The following is a 24,667-nucleotide window of genomic DNA, read 5'->3' on the forward strand; positions in this document are numbered from 1 at the left end:
CTTTAGATCTGTTACTTAGTGGCCAGAGAGGTTGAAGTGTTCTCCTACTGGTTTTTGAATGTTTTGAAAGAGGAACATTCATTCCTGAATTTTGACAATGACTTCAATGGGATCAGGATGTCACCCAATAGCCTATAAACAAGAATATTTAATATTTGGATATTTGTGATAAAACTTCGATTCATGGACAAAACTAACCATTTTAAAAGTAGGTGAATGTGTCATATATTGGATATTGAATAATCAGGCCTTGGTGACCTGGCTTAATTCAGATTACTGCTGAATACTGCTGCATTTGTCATGTGACAAGAAGTGGAGTTTATTTTTTAATGTCTCTGAGATATTAGTTGCCACAAACAGGGAGTTCCCACTCAGACTATTTACGAAGATATAAATTCCCCATATAGGTACACATAACTAAAACATTCATACACACACAAATGCACACTGAACCATTTTTTGTTAAATGCAAATTTACATCATATCTAGCCTGAGGCAAAAGAAGAGAGTCCAGTTTATTCCCTTCATTTCTGTTTTGTGAATTCTGTGGCAGCCCCCAGGGAAGGCAATGCACCTTGCTTCTTGTTTGAAGTTTGGATTCTCTGAACCTGTAGTACATTCTTGGGCTGATTTGTTTGGTAATTATTCTAAAGCAACCATATCTGTAAGGTCTTTTTATGGGAGGGGTTTTTCCTTCAGTTTCTTCCCTTCTTTTTCTACAAGCTAATGAGTCCTGTGACAATATCTTATGGTAAACTGTTGAAAATAATCCAATTGTTATCATCCATAAAGATTTTAGTAAGGAAAAAAATCCATGAGTCGTTCTGAAGCTAACAATCCATGTTCTTGTGTCCCCTCTTTATTGGTTGAAACAGCACCATACCTCAAGAAAGGGAGATGTTGCAAGATTTAGTTATTCATATTAATCCATTTTTGAATGCTGCTGTTTATTGTTCTGCAAATAGTGAAAAAGTGGATTGGTCACATCTTAATATTAGAAAATACCCACAAGAGGCTAGCAAAATATTTTTTAAAAATGGAAATTAATGTAAGTATATTTCATAGAGTTCTTTATAAACCAAACCTAAGTCTCCAAACACTAGGCAGAAATATTACTGAAATAGCTCTCACCGTGTCTCCCCTGCCTGTGCAGACCTGAAACTCGTAGATAAGACTTCTCTTTAAGAAAGGGACCGCACGTTTCTTTCTCCTTCAGTCTGTCTTCCACTCCCATTTTCTGAACATAGAAAAATCAGACACACACTTTGCTCAGTGTTTCTATGCCAAGTGGACCCAGCAGAAGGGCTAAAATTTTGGCAAAGCATCTTTGTGGTTCTACTCTTCACTCTCTCCTTCTTGAAAAGGCAAGTTAGAATTTATTTGATCTGTGATCCCCATGCACAATTTTCTTAAATAAACTTTATTCTTAATCAATATAAATTGAGTAGTTCCAAACTGTTTGGTGCTCCTTATCTGTTTGAACATTGTAAAGCCCTATATGAATCTAATGTACTATATAAATATTTAATAAAAAATGCCTTTCATGCTTAGGTACCATGGTCTATGAAATTACCTTGTTCTTTTCTGACAGCGCTCATGGTTCCCATTCAAAAGTTTTGCTTTTTCCTGACTGCACAGCACTACCGTTGCATAATGGAGTCATTTTCTGATGCATTCATGGTTGCATATTCTATCTAGCATGCTGGTACACTCTTTATTAAAAAGCACAAATTCCTTTGTGTGGCATCTTCATATATATACTGTAAGCTTGTTTGTACAAACTTTGAATTGTGATGCATATGACTTTTAGGACAGCATTTGTGAAGCTTGTATAACCAATCTTACAGTACATATCCAGAGATCAAATAAGAAAATGTGTGCTCTCTAAAAGAGAATGTATCAACTGGATATCTAAAATGCTCTTAGGACTGCATTAATCAGCTCTCAGAGGCAACTGTACACAGTGGGTCCTTTGGCCAGCTGGCTGGAAGAAAAGGGATTGTTGACCCATAAGAGCTCCCTCTGAAATTGATGGCAGAGGGGGAGAGAGGGGAAGATGTACCTGGATGGAGCAAGGAAGAACAGGAAGTCACTAGATCAGGTGTGTGTGTGGGGGGGGGCATTGCTCTTCAAGTTGACTGGAGGGGTAGTGATATTTGTACCTGAGACAGTTCCAGAGAAGCTCTCTCTCACTGAGATTGGGCTGGAAACAGCCACCCTCCCACCTACGCAGAATAGGACTTGGTTTTGTCATGATCCGCTGTGGGCATATCATAGAATCATAGAAGATTAGGGTTGGAAGAGACTTCAGGTGATCATCTAGTCCAACCCTCTGCTCAAAGCAGGACCAACCCCAACTAAATCATCCTAGCCAGGATTTTGTCAAGCTGGGTCTTAAAAACCTCTAAGGATGGAGATTTCGCCACCTCCCTAGGTAACCCATTCCAGTGCTTCACCACTCTTTTAGTGAAATAGTTTTTCCTAATAGCCAACCTAGACCTCCCCCACTGCAACTTGAGACCATTGCTTCTTGTTCTGTCATTTGCCACCACTGAGAACAGCCTAGCTCCATCCTCTTTGGAACCCCCTTCAGGTAGTTGAAGGCTGCTATCAAATCCCCCCTCACTTTTCTCTTTTGCAGACTAAATAAGCCCAGTTCCCGCAGCCTCTCCTCATAAGTCATGTGCCCCAGCCCCTTAGTCATTTTCATTGCCCTCTGCTGGACTCTCTCCAATTTGTCCACATCCTGTCTGTAGTGGGGGGGCCCAAAACTGGACGCAATACTCCAGATGTGGCCTCACCAGTGCTGAATAGAAGGGAATAATCACTTCCCTCGATCTGTTGGCAACGCTGCTACTAATGCAGCCCAATATGCTGTTAGCCTTCTTCACAACAAGGGCACACTATTGACTCATATCCAGCTTCTCATCCACTTTAATCCCCAGGTCCTTTTCTGCAGAATTGCCGCTTAGCCAGTCAGTCCCCAGCCTGTAGCAGGGCATGGGATTCTTCCATCCTAAGTACAGGCCGCTGCACTTGTCCTTGTTGAACCTCATCAGATTTCTTTTGGCCCAATCCTCCAATTTGTCTAGGTCATTCTGGACCCTATCCCTACCCTCCATCATATCTACCTCTCTCCCCAGTTTAGTGTCATCCGTGAACTTGCTGAGGGTGCAATCCACCCCAACATCCAGATCATTAATGAAGATATTGAACAAAACTGGCCCCAGGACTGACCCCTGGGGCTCTCCGCTTGATACCAGCTGCCAACTAGACATTGAGCCGTTGATCACTACTCGTTGATCCCGACGATCCAGCCAGCTTTCTGTCCACCTTATAGTCCATTCAGCCAATCCGTACTTTTTTAACTTGCTGGCAAGAATACTGTGGGAGACCATATCAAAAGCTTTGCTAATTTAATGTCAAGATACATCATGTCCACCGCTTTCCCCATATCCACAGAGACAGTTATCTCATCATAGAAGGCAATCAGGTTGGTCAGGCATGACTTGCCCTTGGTGAGTCTATGTTGACTGTTCCTGATCACCTTCCTCTCCTCCAAGTGCTTCAAAATGGATTCCTTGTGTACTTGCTCCATGATTTTTCCAGGAACTGAGGTGAGGCTGACAAGTCTATAGTTCCCCGGATTCTCCTTCTTCCCTTTTTTAAAGATGGGCACTATATTTGCCTTTTTCCAATCGTCCGGGACCTCCCCTGATGGCCAAGAGTTTTCAAAGATAATGGCCAGTGGCTCTGCAATCACATTAGCCAACTCCCTCAGCACCCTTGGATGCATTAGATCCGCACCCAGGGACTTGTGCATGTCAGGCTTTTCTAAATAGTCCTTAACCTGTTCTTTCACCGCTGAGGGCTGCTCACCTCCTCCCCAGACTGTGCTGCCCAGTGCAGCAGTCTGGGAGCTGACCTTGTCTGAGAAGACCGAGGTAAAAAAAGCATTGAGTATTTCAGCTTTTTCCACATAATCTGTCACTAGGTTGCCTCCCCTATTCAGTAAGGGTCCCACACTTTCCCTGACCACCACCTTGTTGCTAACATACCTGTAGAAACCCTTCTTGTTACCCTTCACATCCCTTGCTAGCTGCAACTCCAATTGTGCTTTGGCCTTCCTGATTACACCCCTGCATGCTCGAGCAATATTTTTATACTCCTATACTGCTAGTGACCCTTTTTCCTTGGGGACAAGGAATGAATTTTTTCCTCACCACCAGATTGACCTTGAGGGGGTGGGATTTTTTTGCCTTCCCCACAGCAGGTCAGGAACCTGGAGCAGTGAAGGAGTGAGGGTGGGTTAAAATGTTACAGCTTGGTAACTTAAACAATGTGGCAGCTGTCCAGTGCAGGTACTTTTTATGGAAAGGATGGGGTGCTTGGATAAAATGGATTGGAAGGGTATTTAGAGGAAAGCATCCCATAAAGAAGCTGGGGAAGGGGGATTGGGGCTCCTAAAGTCTGGTACAGCAGGGAGCCAACCCCCCTCCTTTCCAGCACCCTTATCCCTTATATACAGAATTGGGTGGTGGGGTTCCAACAAGGGGCTGGCTGGGACCAGGTTGGGAAGGGGGACAGCTAAAGGCAACCCTCTCAAGTAGGGGGGAAAATTAAAGAAATGATGATGCACTGTACAATTTAGTGCCACATATTACTGGATAGTTAGGGAATTAAAGGTCCGACCTATCTAAACCGCATCTATTGCCTCCTGTCTGTTTTCAGGTGGGGCTGGACAATGGTGCCCTACCTTCAGAATCATTGATTACACAATCAGAATCATTCTGCTGGGATAATAAAAATGACAAGTTAGACCAAATATTATCTGGTCAGGTAACAACTGCTCTCTCGCTCTGCCAATGCCATGGCAAGGGCAGACACAATCACTGAACCAGCACAGACATGATTATATTTGATGATGATGAGAATACTTACACAGTGCTTTTCATGCATAGATCTCAAAATACTTTTTAAAAGTATCGTTATTCCTCACTGTGTCGATGGAAAAGTTCAGAGACAGAGAAGTATAGTGACTTGTCCTCAGTCACATGACCCAGGGGCTGAGCTGGGAATAGAACTCTGGTCTCCTGATTCTGTCTGATTTTGTCTCCTAGATTGTGTTGCCCCTCGATCCTGCAACTAGATCCACATAGGCAGATTCTGGCATATTGCATACAGCCCAATTATCTGCCTGTGTGGATTAAATTGCAAGACCGGGGCCTGTAAAATTATTTAATAATTTTATTGTTTTTTTTCCAGTCTCCTTAACATAGTTATATTGCAAACTACTTTAGCATGTATCAAGATAATTTTTGTAGGCACACCTTATTTTAAGATTTTTTTATTTTTGTAGCTCTGTACCATAAGCTATGGTGTGTTGTTTTCTAAAATGATCCCTAAAAATACAGCTTAAAAATGGATATCTCTAAACACACACAACAGATCCTATTATTTGTCAAAGTCAAATAATCCTGCTTTTCTGTAGATGATCTCATCTTCAGTAAATTGATTCAGATTCTAAAAGGCTGTAGAATTAGTAGAGAAATACATATATTATCTGCAAGTACATAGCTATTGCTTCTTATCTTTGCAATTAAGGATTTTATGTTCCACAATCTTTTAAATATTGCATCAAATATTTTTATTTAACAAAATGTTGGCATATTGTAGCCTTCCCTTAGTACTGCTGCTTTTCAACTTGTTGCCATTCAATATATACATTGTCTGTAGAAATATTGGATTACTTCTCTCCTCTGCATAAAATTAAGTGCAATATTTTGTAACATTCTGTAATGTTGCACATTTAAAACAAAGTGCAATTGCAAGTAACTATTCTTAATAGGGCACATTTTCCTCTCGTTTTTCTTCTGGACCAAAATACATTTAAAAAGATAAAACAAAACACATTTCATACTTTACACTTACAGTAAATCTAGGCTCCATTAAGCTCTGACTGGGTTATTGATTATTTCTTTAAATTCAGATCTTTACAGAAATCAAATTTATAACCTGCACAGTTATTGTAGTGTTATAACACAACATATTAAATTACTGGAAACTCACCAGTATCTGAAAAGAAAAAAAAGGGAAATCTTTCCTTTAAAAAAAGTCAGTTGGCTAACAGTCTTCATCCAGCAGCTTTCAAATGGCTGTTTTTGTTGATATAACAGTACCCAGGCTCTGCTTATTCTTTGCAAATCTGGAGCTTTTTACAATAAGGCATTGCCCAAAGGGTGTGGCAGAAGCAGCAGCTGTTGTTGCTGCTGCTTGTAGTTAACCATTTAATATCATAAATAGGGCTGTTGAATAATCTCAGTTAACTCAGGCGATTAACTCAAAAAAATTAATTGTGATTAAAAAAATTAATTGCAGTTTTAATCGCACTATTAAACAATAGAATACCAATTGAAATTTATTAAATATTTTTGATATTTTTCTATATTTTCATATATATTGTATTCTGTGTTGTAAATCAAATCAAAGTGTATATTATTTTGGATTACAAATATTTGCACTGTAAACATGATGAACAACAAAATAGTATTTTTCAATTCACCTCATACAAGTACTGTAGCAATCTCTTTGTTGTTGTGAAAGTGCAACTTACAAATGTAGATTTTTTTTTTGCTACATAACTATACTCAGGAAGAAAACAATGTAAAACTTTACAGCCTACAAGTCCACTCAGTTCTACTTCTTATTCAACCAATTGTTAAGACAAACAAGTTTGTTTACATTTACAGGTGATAATGCTGCCGGCTTCTTATTTACAATGTCACCAGAAAGTGAGAACAGGCATTTGCATGGCACTTTTGTAGCCAGCATTGCAAGGTATTTATGTGCAGATATGCTAAACATTCGTTTGCCCCTTCATGCTTTGGTCACCATTCCGGAGGACATGCTTCCATGCTAATGACGCTCATTAAAAAAATAATGCATTAATTAAATTTGCATCTGAACTCCTTGGGGGAGAATTGTATGTCCCCTGCTGTGTTTTACCCACACTTTGCCATATATTTGATGTTATAGCAGTCTCGGATGATGACCCAGCACATGTTGTTCATTTTAAGAAAACTTTCACTGCAGATTTCACAAAATTCAAAGAAGGTACCAGTGTGAGATTTCTAAAGATACCTATAGCACTCGACCCAAGGTTTAAGAATCTGAAGTGCCTTCCAAAATCTGAGAGGGATGAGATGTGGAGCATGTTTTCAGAAGTCTTAAAAAAGCAACACTTCAATGTGGAAGCTACAGAACCCGAACCCCAAAAAAGAAAATCAACCTTCTGCTGGTGGCATCTGACTCAGATCATGAAAATGAAGATGCATTGGTCAGCACTGCTTTGGATTGTTATCAAGCAGAACCTGTCATCAGCATGGACGCATGTCCCCCAGAATGGTGGTTGAAGCATGAAGGGACATACGAATCTTTAGTGCATTGGCACATAAATATCTTGCGACGGTGGCCATAAAAGTGCTATGAGAACAGTTCTCACTTTCAGGTGACATAAACAAGAAGAGGGCAGCATTATCTCATGTAAATTTAAACAAACTTGTTTCTCTGAGTGACTGGCTGAACAAGAAGTAGGACTGAGTGGATTTGCAGGCTTTAAAATTTTACATTTTTATAAGCAGTTATTTTTATACATAATTCTACATTTGTAAGTTCAACTTTCACGATAAAGAGATTGCACTACAATACTTGTATTAGGTGAATTGAAAAATACTATTTCTTTTGGTTTTTGCAGTGCAAATACTTGTAATAAAAATAAATATAAAGCGAGGACTGTACACTTTATATTCTGTGTAGTAAGTGAAATCAATATACACCTCTACCCCGATATAACGCTGTCCTAGGGAGCCAAAAAATCTTACTGTGTTATAGGTTAAACCGTGTTATATCGAACTTGCTTTGATCTGCCAGAGTGTGCAGCCCCTCACCCCCACCCCCTGGAGTGCTGCTTTACCGCGTTATATCCGAATTCATGTTATATCCGGTCGCGTTATATCGGGGTAGAGGTGTATTTAAAAATGTAGAAAACATCCAAAAATATTTAAAGAAATGGTATTCTATTATTAAGAGCGATTAATCACAATTAATTTTTTTAATCACTTGACAGCCCTAATCATAATCTAATTCAGTGCTTCTAAGAATATTCCAGACCTTACAGGCTTTTCTTTTCCTTTTATACAATGGAAATTGTCAGTACAGGTTATTGTTAGATTATAAAATGGTTAGAAAAGCTGAAGAGACTTTGGCTGGACCATGAAACAGCTGGACAGTTGCAGGATTTTGCCATTTGACACACTAGCACCTTCATCCAACGTTACGTTTACACTTGGAACTACATGTGTTTCCCTGCTTAAGTACTCATACTCTCACTGGCTATTGTCGAGTGCTAAAAATAGCAATGTAGCCACGGTAGCATGGGCTAGCTGCCCCAAGTACTCATGGGGTATGGGTGGGCTTGTACTTGGGCAGCCATGCCTCCACTCGCCACTGCCCATGGTACCCTACAACTTTTAGTGCATTGGTTTGATTAGCGCCAGTGAAACTATGTCTACACGAGCTGGGAATCATACCCCCAGTGCCAAAAGTAGATGTAGCCTAGAAGCTTAGTGCTTCACAAGCATCAGTGAATTAATGTTCCCCTACCTCTTTTCTCTGACTGTCCCCCTATGAAGACTGCAGCTTCCTGTGGCAACAGACCAGGGAAAACATTGAGAATCCTTCCAGGCCCAACAGGGAGTGCAGCTCTACAACAGTCTCCCTGAGTTCAACAGCCTTTTTCGTGGTAGGTTGTGGCTACTGCTATCCTGTGCTCTGTTTCTGCAACAAGGCTACCTGGGCAAGGAAGTACCTTCTCCTCAAGGCTTCCAACAGCTGTCAGTGGGAGCTTAGACAACTACTCTTAGGATCTCTTTGTCTGTCATATTCCACTGGAGTGATTGTCCCGACAACGTCCAGGACTCTTTTTCTGTGTACCCAGGAAAGTGGCATCTTCAGTTTTCCAGGCTCCTTGTGCATCTGACTGTGTGAATGACTGGCTTAGTGTGTGTAACTGTGTGAGTGGTTGTCAGTGTAGCAAGAGATGAGGATGGCTAGGTTTGTGTGCAAGTGCCTGCCTCAGATAACTGAGTGGAGTGAGTAGGTTTGAAGGGATTTGAGAGGAGGGAAAAAACGAGGGGGAATTTTAGAAAAGAGAAATGGTGGGAGGAGTGACAGCAGCCTCGATGAGAGAAATTTGGGGCCCTAGTAATACATGTTTGTCGGAGCCCCACCCTTTTACAAGGGAACCTGGGAGTATTTACCCGTCCACTTTACCCGTCCACTTTACCCCCAAAATAAAAAAATTTGGATGCCCAAAAGGTGTAGCCTGGCCTACTGGAACCTGCCAGCCCAACTCTGAATTTGATTGGCTAATAAGCAGCCCAAGCGATAAAATCAATACATCCTAATTAAGGCTGCATGTCTGTCACGGAGGTCACGGAATCCATTTTGAAGCACTTGAAGGAGAGGAAGGTGATCAGGAACAGTCAACATGGATTCACCAAGGACAAGTCATGCCTGACCAACCTGATTGCCTTCTATGATGAGATAACTGTCTCTGTGGATATGGGGAAAGCGGTGGACATGATATATCTTGACATTAGCAAAGTTTTTGATACCGTCTCCCACAGTATTCTTGCCAGCAAGTTAAAAAAGTATGGATTGGCTGAATGGACTATAAGGTGGACAGAAAGCTGGCTGGATCGTCGGGATCAACGAATAGTGATCAACGGCTCCATGTCTAGTTGGCAGCTGGTATCAAGCGGAGAGCCCCGGGGGTCAGTCCTGGGGCCAGTTTTGTTCAATATCTTCATTAATGATCTGGATGATGGGCTGGATTGTACCCTCAGCAGGTTCACGGATGACACTAAACTGGGGAGAGAGGTAGATATGATGGAGGGTAGGGATAGGGTCCAGAATGACCTAGACAAATTAGAGGATTGGGACAAAAGAAATATTGGGCTGCATTAGTAGGAGTGTTGCCAGCAGATCGAGGGAAGTGATTATTCGGCACTGGAGAGACCATTTCTGGAGTATTGTGTCCAGTTTTGGGCCCCCCACTGCAGACAGGATGTGAACAAATTGGAGAGAGTCCAGTTGCAGTCTAGGCTGGATATTAGGAAAAACTATTTCACTAGGAGTTGTGCTGAAGCACTGGAATGGGTTACCTAGGCAGGAGGTGGACTCTCCATCCTTAGAGGTTTTTAAGGCTCAGCTTGACAAAGCCCTGGCTGGGATGATTTAGTTGGGGTTGGTCCTGCTTTAAGCAGGGGTTTGGACTAGATGACTTCCTGAGGTCTCTTCCAACCCTAATCTTCTATGATTCTATCACTTCTGCAGCCGATGCAGCTGAGTCAGGGGCTGCCTGAGCCGGGAAGCCTCTGGGCTAGCAGCAGTGGTAGTTTGGGTGTGTGGGAGAGGGCTCAGAGCTGGGGCAGGCGGTTTGGGTGCAGGGCGGCGCTTACCTGGGTGGGAGGCTCCCCAGCTCCCTCCGGCATGTCTCTGCAGCTCTTGGGCAGAGGGGCCAGGGGGATCCGCACGCTGCTCGTACCTGCAAGCGACACCCCCGCAGCTCCCATTGGCTGTGTTTCCTGGCCAATGGGACCTGCAGAACCAGCACTTGTGGCGGGAGTGGCACGCGGAGCCTCCCTGGCCGGCCATCCCCCTTGGAGCTTCAGGGACATGCCGGTGTGAGCCAGGGAGTTCTCCCCCCGGTAAGCGCCACCCAGCACCCCAACAGCCTGCCCCACCCCGGGGCCTCTCCCCGCCAGCACCAGTGGAGGTCCAGGGTCACGTGTTGTGGCCCAGCGGGGTCCAGGGTCGCACGCCATGGCCTGTCCTCTTCTCCCCCCAGCACCAGCGAGGGTCCCGGGTAGGATTGCCAACTGTCTAATCAGAGAAACCCAAACATCCTTGCCCCACCCCTTCCCTAAGGCCATGCCCCTGCCCCACCACTTCTCTGAGTCTCTGCCTCTGCTCACTCCATCCCCCTCCCTCCGTCACTTGCTCTCCCCCACCCTCACTCAGTTTCACCGGGCTGGGGTCACGGGGTTGGGGTGCGGGCTCCGGGCTGGGGCCGATGGGTTTGGAGTGTGGGAGGGGGCTTAGGGCTCAGGCAGAGGGTTGGGCTGCAGGAGGGGATGCGGGCTCTGGGAGGGAGTTTGGGTGCTGGAGGGGGCTCAGGTCTGGGGCAGAGGATTGGGGTGCAGGCTCCAACCAGGTGGCTTTTACCTTGGGTGGCTCCCAGAAGCAGCAAGCATGTTCGGCTCCTAGGCTCAAGGGCAGCCAGGCGGCTCTGCACACTGATCCTGCCTGCAGGCGATGACCCCCGCAGCTCCCATTGGCTACGATTCCCAGCCAATGGGCATTGTGGAGTCGGCGCTTGGGGGGGGTCCACATGGAGAGACCCCCAGGCCGTCCGTGCACCTAGGAGACAGAGGGTCGCTTCCAGGATCTGCGCGGAGCCAGAGAGCCTGTCTTAGCCCTGCTGCACCACCCACCAGACTTTTAGCAGCCTATTAAAATCTCCTGGATGGATTTTAATAGCCGCTGGGAGATTGAGGCTGATTTCAGGAGACATCTGGCCAATCCGGGAGGGTTGGTAACCCTAGCCCCAGGCCACGTATTGCAGCCTGGCCCCATACTCTCCCGCCCCAGCACCAACAGGGGACCTGGGTTGCAAGCCACGGTCCCATCTGCCCCCAGCACCAGTAGAGGTCCAGTGCCACCCCTCACCCAGCGCCCATGGCCCCATGGCCCAAGTTTTAGTTAGGGGTATATAGTAAAAGTCATGGACAGGTCCTGGTCCATGAATTTTTGTTTACTGCCTGTGACCTGTCCATGACTTTTACTAAAAATACCCGTGACTAAAACACAGCCTTATTTATAATTGACTCTATGGAACTTATTGGTTACATCATCCTTCTGTATATCAACGTGCAGAACATAACAGCATTTTCTGTAGTTACAATTCTGTATTTTAATATAAATCTGAATATATTACTGGTTTTTACAATGACATGACTCTCTAACATATCTGCATGGTTAATGTTGGGTGGGTGGAGAAAGAAATCTGCTAACAAATGCATATTCCCAGTCCCACTCACTTTAAAGATTTTGCAGACGTGCACATCAATAATGACAAGTGTATGCACTGCCTTCTCGTTCCTGTTACTGCTCCCTGAATTCAGTGATCCTGTTCTTGTGTTTTTGCTGGGGAGAAAGGCTATGTGTGTGCGCATAGCGTGGGGTGTGTGCAGCTATTCGGGGCCTGCTGCTACACATCTGCTGTTCAGACTGTTGTCATTATGTTTTATTGAGATTGTTGCTGAACTAAGTGGGTTATGGTAATTACATGTTTTGATTGACCACCTACCTGCATGTGTTGCTTCTTTTTGTGTGTGTTGGGGGATTGCCATTCTGGGGTGTATCAGAGCGTAACATTATGGCAACGAGTGCTTCTAGTCTGCAACCCATGCTGCAACCCATTGCTTCGTCTGTTGACTAGCAATACTTTATTCAGAATTTTCAGAATTATGTGCAAATCTCTAATGCTGCGAGGTTACCCTTGCTGTAGAACTGCTTAGGCTGTGATGCATTGATATTTATGATGGATTCCTGGAGCTCAAGTCCTTCTTTGATACGGATGTGCAGAGCCTCAACTAGTATTTTGGCACTGAAGATTCTGTTCTGTAAAGAGGAAAATCTAGTTTGAAGCTCACTAGCAGCCCAACGAAACTGTATGTGAGTTTGCATGTCATTTGTGTCGGGTGGCTCAGGACTGAGAATTTGGGAACATTATGATGATCGTGCTCAGGGATATTTTTGTGATTGGTGTAGCCAGTGACCGGCTGGGCAAAAGATACTAGCTGAAGATGCTAGAACGCTAACTTTTGATGCTGTGGTTGCTAAGAATGAGGCATTTGAGAGGGCTTGGGTTGAAAGGGCTTCTGTGTCTCAGACTGCCACTACTTTTGCATCTGCACTTAAACTGTCAGCTGCTCCTCCTACTTCCGACTCTCCGAGTCATACAGTGCTGCCTACTCCCACTCCACAGCCTCAGCAACAAAAGTTGCTGTTTTCTCACTGTTTCCACTGTGGTAGTATAGGTCACTTGGCCAGTTTCCCTGCCTGCCTGGCTAGAACTGCTATGTGCTGGGCTTGTGGGAAGGATGGACACTTGACATTAGTGTGCTACGGTACAACTTGTTCAAAATGATGGGAGGCCTGAAGTGCATACTGTGAATGTAGAGCCGCATGAGAGCAGCTTTACCTGATGTTTCCTTTAGTACAATCTTCTCACATAGCAAAGCACTGGAGCTGGTATCCTGTATCATGGAAATTAATGGTACACCACTGAAGTGCCTGGTGGATATGGGTGTTGAAGTTATCGTTCTTCCCTCGGGGTTAGTTTACAATGTTTACCTGACTACAGCGGTTATTAAAAAAAAAAAACAGCTTGGAATTTTTAGGCCTGGCAGACAGTGGGTGCAGCTGTATGCTCTGTGCTCTACAAAGGCACAGCCTTGGTGTACAAAGTTGTACATTGTTAAAGGTGCAGCTGTGAATGCTGTTCCACTATTGTCCTCTGATCTATTCTTACAGATTAGTATTATACATGAACTGGCACAGGACACCTGAGGTGTGATTATGTTGGCTAGAATGGAAGGGGATACCCAAAGTATTGTTCAGAGAAGCCATGATTTATTTAACAGTGATGGTGTTCTAATCAAAGGATATGCATATTCTGCAGTTTAATTCAAACGTGAAGCCCTCTGCACCTCCTACATGTCATGCACCGCCTGCACTTGTGGACAAGATCCAAGCAGAACTTGAATGTGGCTAAGGGCAGTTTTACAAAAGATCCTGTCAAGTTTCTAAGGCATTATCTGTTGGCCACTGGTGTGAAACCAATGCCTGAACAGCTACAAGCTGCTGCTTCACTACCATTACCCGCTGATCATAACAGTTTATGTTCATTCATTGTCCTAGCTTGACCCCACTCTTCGGGATGCTAAACTGTGCAAGGCGATATGTGCTGTACAAGTGGGTTGGATGGGGCCCAGTTCTTAGAATTTATAGACTATAGACAAAGTTTTCTTATTTGAGTGAAGATATGTGCTACTTGACATGTCTTATGTAGAGGAGCCCGGGTGATCATCCCAGCAGTGTTGTGATAAGCAGTCTTCAGTGTGGCTCACGAAGGATGTTTGGGAGTTACAAAGATGAAGGGCTGCATTCAGACACTGATCATCATGTGAAGGCATGCTGAGTCTGCACAATGCATAGAACTATTGCTCCTCTGGCTAATTGGAAACCAGTAGTCATAGACAGACCATGTCAGAGAAATGCAATGCATATTATTGGCCCCTTGATTGCACTGCATGGCTACACACTGTTCACTGTTATAGATTATTCACTTTACCTCTTTGCATTCATAATTTCACAAGGAACTTATTTCTTGCATAAACACTTCATTTACTAAGTTGGACTACCAGAGAGCCTGTTTTGGATAGTGGGACACTCTTTGTAATAAGAGAGTTTGAGGGTTTACAGACAAGTACACCTCTACCCCGATATAACGTGACCCAATATAACACGAATTCGGATATAACGCGGTAAAGCAATGCTCCGGGGGGGGGGGGGGGAGGGGAGGGCGGCGCACTCCAGTGGATCAAAGCAAGTTCGATATAATACGGTTTCACCTATAACATGGTAAGATTTTTTGGCTCCCGAGGACAGCGTTATATCGAGGTAGAGGTGTATTGGTATCGTATGTTATAAATCTGCTGCATACCATACCCAAGTGTGTAACTCACATATAGGAGAATGGTCAAGATACACCCTTCCCTACTGCACTAAGTTATGCTTTATATGATATTTATAGTATATCTCATGGAAGTATGGAGAAACCCCATTCTATCAGCTCTTCAGCCGACCTATGAGTACCAAATAGTCTATGCTGATGGAAAAGGTTCATCCCCTTCACTGTCCTTGAGGCTAGGAAATATGCATGTTTCAACAAGTGTATCCATGCAAGACTCCATGCATTCTACCCTGGACAAGCAGTGTATGTTAGATGAGGGTATGGAAGCATTTTTGATACTCATAGCATAATCTAGAGTGTGGTGACTACATTTACCATGTTGTTAACCAGCAAAATATACTGCCTACTAAAAGGGGAACAGATAGGGAAGAGGACACTCTTTCTGCATATAATGATGTCAGGGGCCAACTAGGGAAGTTGTGCCACAGCAACAGCAACTACCCCTTGAGCTGCATTAGGTATAGGTATAACCTATGGCCCTGGAATCACCTGGTGCCTCCAGCCAGGTACTGCTGAACTTTTCGTGAGAAGAGAAGGAACTTATGATGGCTGGTGTGTATGTCACCTCCATGATCCCTGTTACTGTTTCCTGGTTCTGCTCTCTGAACTCAGTGTTCCTGTTTCTTTGCAGGAGAGGAAAAAGGCAGTGTGTGTGAACAAACTCTGTGTGTGAGTGTGTGTGTGTGTGTGTGTGTCGGGGGGTGAAGCTACTCAGGGATTGCTTCTTCTTGGTAGTCCATCGAATCTGATGATGACAAATCTGTGCAGATCATCAGTTGTTAGTCTTATGGTGTGCCCTCCGGTGACAAGCCAATTCTAGAGATGCACATTTTGCTGCAGATGGTGCATGGGAAGTTCGCGGTCAGTGGATTGTGCACTGCTGATGCTCTGTGACGTCGTTCGCGTGCCTCTTGTAGACGCCAGCAGCGGTCTTCCTCAAAGGCAATGCAGGTATTTCTGACTGTTGCACGCCACTGTGTTCTGTCGCTGGCGGCGTCCCAACTAATCTGTGATCAGTCCAGCACTCTGCGCCTCGCATTACTCTGGTAATCAGTAAGTCTCGGATGTCTCACCTTCTAACAATGGCATAATCTATCAGATGCCACTGTTTGGACCTAGGGTGGATCCACATCGTTTTGTCCACTTGTCAGAACAGAGTGTTGGTAATGGTCAGGTCATTTTCAGAACAAAGACTCAAAAGAAGTAGTCCATTACCGTTCATTTTGCCTACACCATGTGGCCCGATTACTCCTTTCCAGTTCTCGCTGTCAACCCCGACTCGGCCATTGAAATCTCCAAGTAGGAGTAGTTTATCTGTTACAGGTGTGGCCTTGATCAGTCTGTCGAGATCTTCATAGAATTGTTCCTTTGAGTTGTCAGAACATGTTAAAGTGGGTGCATATGCACTGATGATGGTGACATGACGTTTGGCATTTAGTGGGAAGCGTAGCTTCAGCAATCTTTCATTGATACCCACGGGAAGGTCTGGGTGTTGATGCATCAATAAGGTTTTTACATACCTCCTATTCACACTATTATGTTTTGTTAGACTTTTGCTGACCTAACCAGTTCATGGTTATTACATGTTGTGACAGACCCAGATCAGTGGGATACAGGAGTCTGGTAGAGGGCAAATATACTGGTCACTGGATTAGTAGTTTTCTGTTCCCTGAGTGACTAGAGCAGGGGCTGCACTAGAGTAATCAGGAACCTGCTAGAACCAGTTAAGGCAGGCAGGCTAATTAGGACACCTGGAGCCAATTAGGAGGAAACTGCTAGAATCAATTAAGGCAGGCTAATCAGGGCACCTGGGCTTTAAAAAGGAGCTCACTTTAGTTTGTGGGGCGAGTGTGAGGAGCTGGGAGCAAGAGGCGCAAGGAGCTGAGAGGGTGTGTTGCTGGAGGACTGAGGAGCACAAGCGTTATCATACACCAGGAGGAAGGTGTTTGGAGGAGGCCATGGGGAAGTAGCCCAGGGAGTTGTAGCTGTCATGCAGCTGTTACAGGAGGCACTATAGACAGCTGCAGTCCACAGGGCCCTGGGCTGGAACCCGGAGTAGAGGGCAGACCCGTGTTCCCCCCAAACCTGCCAATTGACCTGGACTGTGGGTTCTTCCAGAGGGGAAGGTCTCTGGGCTGTTCCCCAACCCACATGGTGAATCTCTGAAGCAAGAAAATCCGCCAATAAGCACAGGACCCACCAAGATAGAGAAGCAACTTTGTCACAATGTTTTGACTGACAATCTACTTGCATGTCTTGCTTCTTTTTATATATATGTGTGTGTGTGTGTGTGTGTGTGTGTTTTGGATTTGATATTCTGGGGTGCATCAGAGTGTAACATGGGGAGAATTCATCCCATGGTGAAGTTAGCTCATGTAAGGTACTAAAGCTTACTTAAATACCTCTAAAACTTCTATTTGGGAATACATAAACTATCAAGTATACTTTTATGCAATTGCACTAAGGACATAGATTCCTATTGACAGTCACATTTATGCTTTTCATTTAAACTGGTCTCCCATTCTGGTAGCTAAGAGCCATAGATGTATACTACATAATAGGATGCACGATTAAATTCATTGTGAGCAGTATAATGGTGGTTTAATGCCAGCAGTACATTCACCCAAGGCTGCATTTGTATATCTGGAAGAAAAGGTCAAAATGTTTTTAACAGAGTTAACAAAAAAAAATGTTTTTGGCCTTTTTTCTAAATTGAAAATGCTAATGAAAAATTTCCTGTTTTTGAAGTTTGTAGCACTTATTTTTTAAGAAATATTTTCATATATTTGAGGTTTTAGTTTTTTTTCCCCTTTCCTTTCCTTCTTTCCCTTATTTTTTCCAGTCATTTTGAAAAATCAATATTGTTTTTAAATTAATGGAAAAATAGAAAGGAGGAAGAAAAAAGAAAAAATCCAATAAAAAAAAATGATAAATGACTGAAAAATGGTGGGGGAAATCACAAATTCCCAAAAATATATCTGTTTTGAATGATGCAAGATTAAAACAACTTCAAAATGTATCATGAAATTGTTTTTCCATTTTTTGACCCACTCTAGTATCTGGGCAGGGTTTTATGTAGCAGTGGTGTGACATTGGATGTCTACCGTTGCGGATTCTGAGGGGCAGATAAAGTATACCATAGTCCTTTTGAGATGCTTTTAATGTTTCTACTCAAAAAACAGTATAAAGAGTTAAAACAATATATAGTGGAGCAGATGCATTCTAATTATGAAACTAGAAAGAAATGTTTACTCTTCAAATTATTATAAACTATTTTCAATGCATTATCAATTATTTAGAAAAAATCATACTCCGTATATTAAGAAATAATAAACAAAATACCATCGCTAATAGAAAAAGGGTGGGAACAACCTTTTGGGGAACTTACACCTCAGTCTTTTGTGTTCAGCAAATACAGAACCTTAAGACATCAAGGAAGGGGGGAGAATACTTTGGGTGTGGAGTTTCCTGCAGTGAGTAAGAGAGTAGGAAAGAGTGGGCCAATGAGAAGGATTAGGCAAGGGTTATCTGGAGCAAAACTGTGGTTACTGAAGCTAAGCAGCAAAGAAATGGTGTAAGTGGGGTAGACAGGATTGGGCTCAGAAGGGAAGTTTAGGACTTGTGTTGAGATAGTGGAAGTGAAGTACGGATCAGGTAGGGGCTGCCCATGTTAGGGAGGGACAATGGCCACCACCATATGACACCAGCTGTTTTAAATATCCAATATTCAGAACAGATTTCAACACAATTACGAATGTCTTAAAAATACTTAATAAATGTGTGTGTGTACCCTGAATAGAATATTTGTCTCCTCATTGATCCTGTTGGCCAAATGCTGATATCAGAGCACCATCCGTGTATCTCGTCTGTGCACAGAGGATTTACACAAGAAGCCAGAGTGGATAAAGGTACTACGTAGACTGCAAAGCTGACTTGTGGCTGCGGTATACCCCTTGTCAGAAGACACTCTCTATTCTGAGATTTTCTGGTACATCCATGTAGGCACTGACTCATTGCACCCCCCCACACACATTAGCCTGCATCCCACCTCAGTAAAACTCCACCATCACTGCATGCTGGCACATTTCATTCTCTCAATACTGCCTCCTCTCCCCAGCCATATAATCTACCCCAGTACAGTATTTCATGATCTAACCTCCCTGCACACAAAGAATTTAATTCTTCCCACTCTCCCACCCCCAATTAATTCTCTTACTCTTCCTCAGCATTTAGTTCTGTATCATCCACACACTCATGCTATTTTATTCTCTTTAACCCTTTCGCCCTTGCTACTGGATTCCCCGGCCCTGGCTCCTTAACCATTACCTCCTTTACACTCTCTCTCTCTCTCTCTCACACACACGCACACACACACACTCCCTACCTCTCCACTAGCTTTTCACCCACTTACCTCTATGACTTTAGAAGTTTCCTCCACCCTTTGTAGCCTGCACAGCTGGGGATTCCTGGTGGCTTTCCCCTATTAGAACAGAATCTTGCTCTTCAGGGCACCATTGGCAGCCTCTTCTCCTCTCCTCTCCTTCCCAGGCCAGGGGGGAGGGACACTGCCATCTGAGTCTTTTTGCCTCCTTCCCAGGCTGGGGAAAGGAGGCAGTGCTGGAGCCCAAGGAAGAGCTGCAAACTAGGCATTACTGAGGAGCCATACTACCACTTGGAATGTTCAGCAGCTCTGATCATCTGTCCTTCCCCAAGAGGTGGGAAAATGGGGAAAGGGCAGCCAATCAGAAGGGATTTCCCCACAGATGGAGGTTCTTCCCCCGCCCCACACTTAGGAGAGTTAGCAAACAGTCTCCCTGGGAAACTGTTAAGAGTTAGTTGGTCTGGAAGCAGCAGCAGCCTCAGTGCCCCAAAGAAGCTAATGGAGAGAAAAGAGGTACATACATACCATATATAATATAGATAATGGGAAGAAAGTGTTAGAAATTCTCTGGTTGAGTTGGGGGAGTCTGAATAACAGGGGCAGAACTGAAAATATCCCCCAACTCTTTCACCCTCTCCAACTTGCTGTAGGCTCCCCATCCAGCAGGAACAACACCCCCAGGCTGCTCCATGCTCTCCGACCCACAACCCCACAGGCAGCTTCCCACCCCATAGCAATCCCCTAGGTTCCCTCCAATAAACGCCCCCCCTCCCCCGGGGTCCCTTCCAACCAATAACTCCCTTAATTCCCCTGATTACTGCTGCTTTTCTCCAAGTGCCTCCTTCCTCTTCTGAAGGGTGTGGTTAATAAGCGCCTGCTGTCCCCGACACCTGCTCCCTCTACTTAGGAAACCCTATGAAGGAAATCAATGACTTTTCACTGTTGAGAAACATAAGTCATGGATCTGTACAAAACCTAGCAGCTTTGTCTGTTGGAAAGTTTACATTTTTTTAAAAGTAATGTTGGCTATGTCCCTTTGAGGCTGCTGGCAATACATTTCTGATGCTGGATGCTAGCACTTCTCACTGACCAGCTATAGATAGCAAGAGTTACTACAGCAGATTCTTTCCTAGGTGGCTGGCTGGTGGGTCTTGCCCACATGCTCAAGATCTAACCGATCACCATATTTGGGGTTGGGAATGAATTTCCACCCAGGTCATATTTGCAGAGACTGGGGAGGAAGGGGGGAGTTTGCCTTCCTCTGCAGCATGGGACATGGGTCTCTTGCAAGTTTAAATTAGAGTAAATGGTGGATTCTCTGTAACTTGAAGTCTTTAAATCATGATTTGATTACTTCAGTAACTCAGCCAGAAGTTAGGGGTCTATTACAGGAGTGGGTGGGTGAGGTTCTGTGGCCTGCAATGTGAAGGAGGTCAGACTAGATGATCATGATGGTCCCGTCTGATCTTAAAGTCTATGAGTCTAAGAGCTAAGTCAGTGGCTGTGGGGTTAACTGACCCACTTAGGTCACTATTTAGCAATTTTCAGAAGCATAGAAGCGCCTGTGGATGTAATAGTACTATTATTTTTAATATTGTTCTGGAGTATGGCTCAAATCAGCCCTGTCATTGTTTTTACTTACCAACAAAGTAACTTCTTGTCTTAAATTAAATTTACATTAAATTAAAAGGTATCATTGAATCTTGAAAAACAACATTAGCATTATATAATTTACTCTGAATATCTTTCTTTCATTCTACTTGTTTTTAGTCAAAAGAAGATTGCTGTTAGGTTTGCTTGGGTAAATGTGGGGGCAGTTTGCAGCAATTGTTTAAGAAAATTAATTTTGAATAGTAGTATAAATTCCCAATGGGAGGACATCCCCGCTTTTATGAAATGAAATGAAATAAAGCAGTACTTCTCTGAACAGCTCTCAAGCACAGCTTCTCTCCAATACTGTCACTTGCTGCAAAAGGAGTACTGCAGAAAAACAGTGCATTGTGGAACACCTTCAGTCTAACAGCAGTCCAGCAATTCTGCCCCATTAAATGTAATTGCTAGGGTGGAGCGATACTGCAAACACCTTGTGGTTTATCCCCCTAATGTATTCTCTCAGCTATCTATGGAACCTATTTGTTACTGTCACTTTAGGCTTGATTCTGCTCTTGCAGCTGTGTAAATTAGGAATAACTCTGTTGCCGTCAGTGGATTTAAACCAGTGTAATGGAAAGCAGAATTAGGTTATTTATTTTTAATCGTAAGCAAAGCACATAATCTACATTTTGGTAGAGATCATATATTTTATAGTAACTCATTTATTATAAATATGTTTTGTGTATTCCTAACAGCTATGAACAAAAAGCAGCATCCTGATTTTTTTTGTTGACTGAACAAAGAGGCGGAGGAGCTAGAATCTAGGTTTTAGTATAAACACATAAGTGACTTCGACGGTAATCCCTGACTTGGAATACCTCTGTAGCTTTATGGAGACAATAAGCGGATGAACAGAAATTACTAGGGAAAACCTCTTGATACTGTACTGAGGGTGCATTACAGATGACCATGGTGAGATAAGCATCCTCTGCTCAGGAGAGGCCCAGAACGCAGTAGTATCTGCACAAAATGTACTTTGTCCCCAGAAGGTGATTCTTCTTAATAATGATTGATTACAGGTTGATTTCTCGTTCACTCAACATTCATTTGGTTTGCAAGGCTGATACATTTATATTTTCTTCCTGAATGGGAGAGGATAATGGAGACCAAAGGCAGACTGTAGAAGGCTCCCCCACTGCCAGGGGTTCCTAACCTCTTTTTCCTACTGTTACTCCACATTCAGCCATTTGCAACTGGCTCTCCTTAGGTGCACATTGGAGTGCTTTGTTTTGGTTTCCACGGTACTTAAGAAGATGCACTCTGGAAATCAGCACAGTGGTTTATAGGATGCTAATGGTATCCAAGGGTAACTGATTGCAAATGACTGAACAAATTCAATTCAGTAGAAGGGCAGAGATTCGTCCCCCCCAGACCTGTCTCCCATGGGGACTCTACCACACAAACTGGAAACCTTGATCTACCCTGCAGAATGTTTTTAATTTGATCATTTTTTTTCTAATGGATGCTATAAGTTCCTCCCCCCATCTTCAACGGAGCAGAAAGACTCTGCTTTAGTGTCCTTCCTGGAATTTAATTCAAAAACAATACCCTATGTGAATGTCAGATTATGCTTTTTTTTGAGCCTGGCTTTTCCTAGTGTTTCTCTTAAGAACCTTCTCTGTCGTCAGCATTAAATACCCTAGTAGAGAGTCATTGGTCCATAGAGGGTTGTACTACAACATCTCTGAAAACTTTTGCAGGTAAAGCAAACTGATTAATGTATTTTCTGGTAGAATGGCTCAGAATTAGGAGACTTAGGCACTATTCCCTGTTCCGTCACTTAATTGATCATGAATGTCACCAAATCACCTCTCTGTCCTTAGTTTACTGATTTGTAAAAATGGAGATGATCGTGCTTATATAGGGCAGTGGTTCTCAAACTTTTGTATTGGTGACCCCTTTCACACAGCAAGCCTCTGAGTGCGATCCCCTTACACATTAAAAACACTTTTTAAATATTTAACACTACTATAAATGATGGAGGTGAAGCAGAGTTTGGGGGTGAAGGCTGACAGCTTGCAACTCCCCACATAATAATCTCACAATATCTTGACGGGTCACAATCCTCAGTTTGAGAATCCCTGTTATAGGGTGACCAGATGTCTCAATTTTAAAGGGACTGTCCCAAAATTTGGGGCTTTGTCTTATATAGGTGCCTATTACCCAACCCCGCATCCCGATTTTTCACATTTACTATCTGGTCACCCTAAGTGCTAACCTACCTTTGTGTAAAGCCTTGTTAGTTCTACTGATGAAAAGATCTTTATAAATTCAAAATAGTAATACTGCTGTGTATTTACTGTGATGGCTTCCAACATACAAGGATATATGAGTTTTAACAGATCTGATTTGTTTGTTTTTGCCAAGAGCAAAAACATAAAGTGTGTCACAGGGCAAGGGCGAAGTGAAGGGCAAAGATTAAATTCTGCTTACTGCAACAGATTTCTGTTGCCTGAATCTCCCCCTAATGATCAGCTTCAGATTGTTGGAGCGGACAAGGGAAGGGGAGGGACTGTGTGCAGGCATTTAGGAAATGCTTTTTGAAATTCAAAGAGAAGATTCACCATGCAGTGAAAGTAATACAATTTCATTTTGTGTTCTCTTCTTGTTTAACTTCAGTGTTGATATATTTTTAAATATTTTATATTTCTTTTGATTCAATATCGTTTTTGTTCTTTATCCTTGGGGAAAAGAGAACTCCTTTTCTGACCTCCCAAAATATGGCACATCGCTAGGCTATAGAACATAAAGAAGAGTTCAGCAAGAATTAAATTTGCCAGTAGCAGTGCAAAGGAACACATGTATTGAAGTATTCATGTAAAATTTCTACAGCACTCCTCTTTTCAGTTTCTCTTAAAGAGGGATGCATACAGGGAACCACAGATGCACCAATATAACACAGATCACTAGTAGCAAAGTCTAGGTCTGGTCCTAGGATCCCTGAGCCTCAAACCCAGATACTGTAGTGATACCATAGAAGTATAAAAAGAGAAGACAGCAGGATGTAAGTATTAAGCCACCATCACTTCCAATATCTAAACATCGTTGGCAACCAAAATAAGCAGCGTCATTTCCTCTCTCCTCTCGTCTCCTCTCCCCCAAGCTGTGCTTGATATGCCTGTGCCAGTAGAAGAGCAGCATCCCTTAGGGGGTCATCCCCAGATCCAGTGCTGGGATTTGAGATGGAATCATGAGAAAAACAGGTTGTTTAAAATACACTGTACCACTACGACTCAGGCATTAGAATTGCAGTGTGAGACCAGAGAGAAAGAGAGCAAGTAATTGCACAATTTTTGTTGCTGCACTAATTCAGACAATCTCTGTCAGATCACTTGCATCTTGTATCTCAAGTATTTTTATTCCTATCTGCCAGCAGTTATATTAATTTAGATGGAATATATGGGCCAAAGGTGTTAACGTAACCCAGTCACTGTTCAGCATTAAACACTGGCAAACAAGATTTAGGGTTTGGAACACAGAGACCTCAGTCTAGTGAGTACCATGGAGTTACACATAATTAAACATATTTTTAACCTTTTGTTAAAGATATAGAAAGGAAGGAAAAACAATTGAAGGATTTGAAATGTAAAGTATGGTAGTAACATCCTTTGTTCCTTTCCCCACTAGCTAGAAATTGCTTTTAGAAAAAAACCCTTTGTTTGATAGCTGCTTAGATGGTATCAAAGATAGTAATAAGTGCCCTTTTGGAGGAAAAGAGAAGAAGTTACCTGACATGAGCTGGAGCTGTTGTT

The 24,667-nt window shown here is 43.2% G+C and overlaps 1 protein-coding gene across 1 annotated transcript in view; it reads left to right on the forward strand.

Annotated features, from left to right (window-relative positions):
* Positions 1-24,667, forward strand: part of LOC128845543 (sodium channel protein type 1 subunit alpha) — a 177,588-nt gene that overhangs the window by 32,051 nt on the left and 120,870 nt on the right. The window lies entirely within an intron of this gene.

The sequence above is a fragment of the Malaclemys terrapin genome, chromosome 11, assembly GCF_027887155.1.
Source record: "Malaclemys terrapin pileata isolate rMalTer1 chromosome 11, rMalTer1.hap1, whole genome shotgun sequence".
Taxonomy (NCBI): Eukaryota; Metazoa; Chordata; order Testudines; family Emydidae; genus Malaclemys; species Malaclemys terrapin.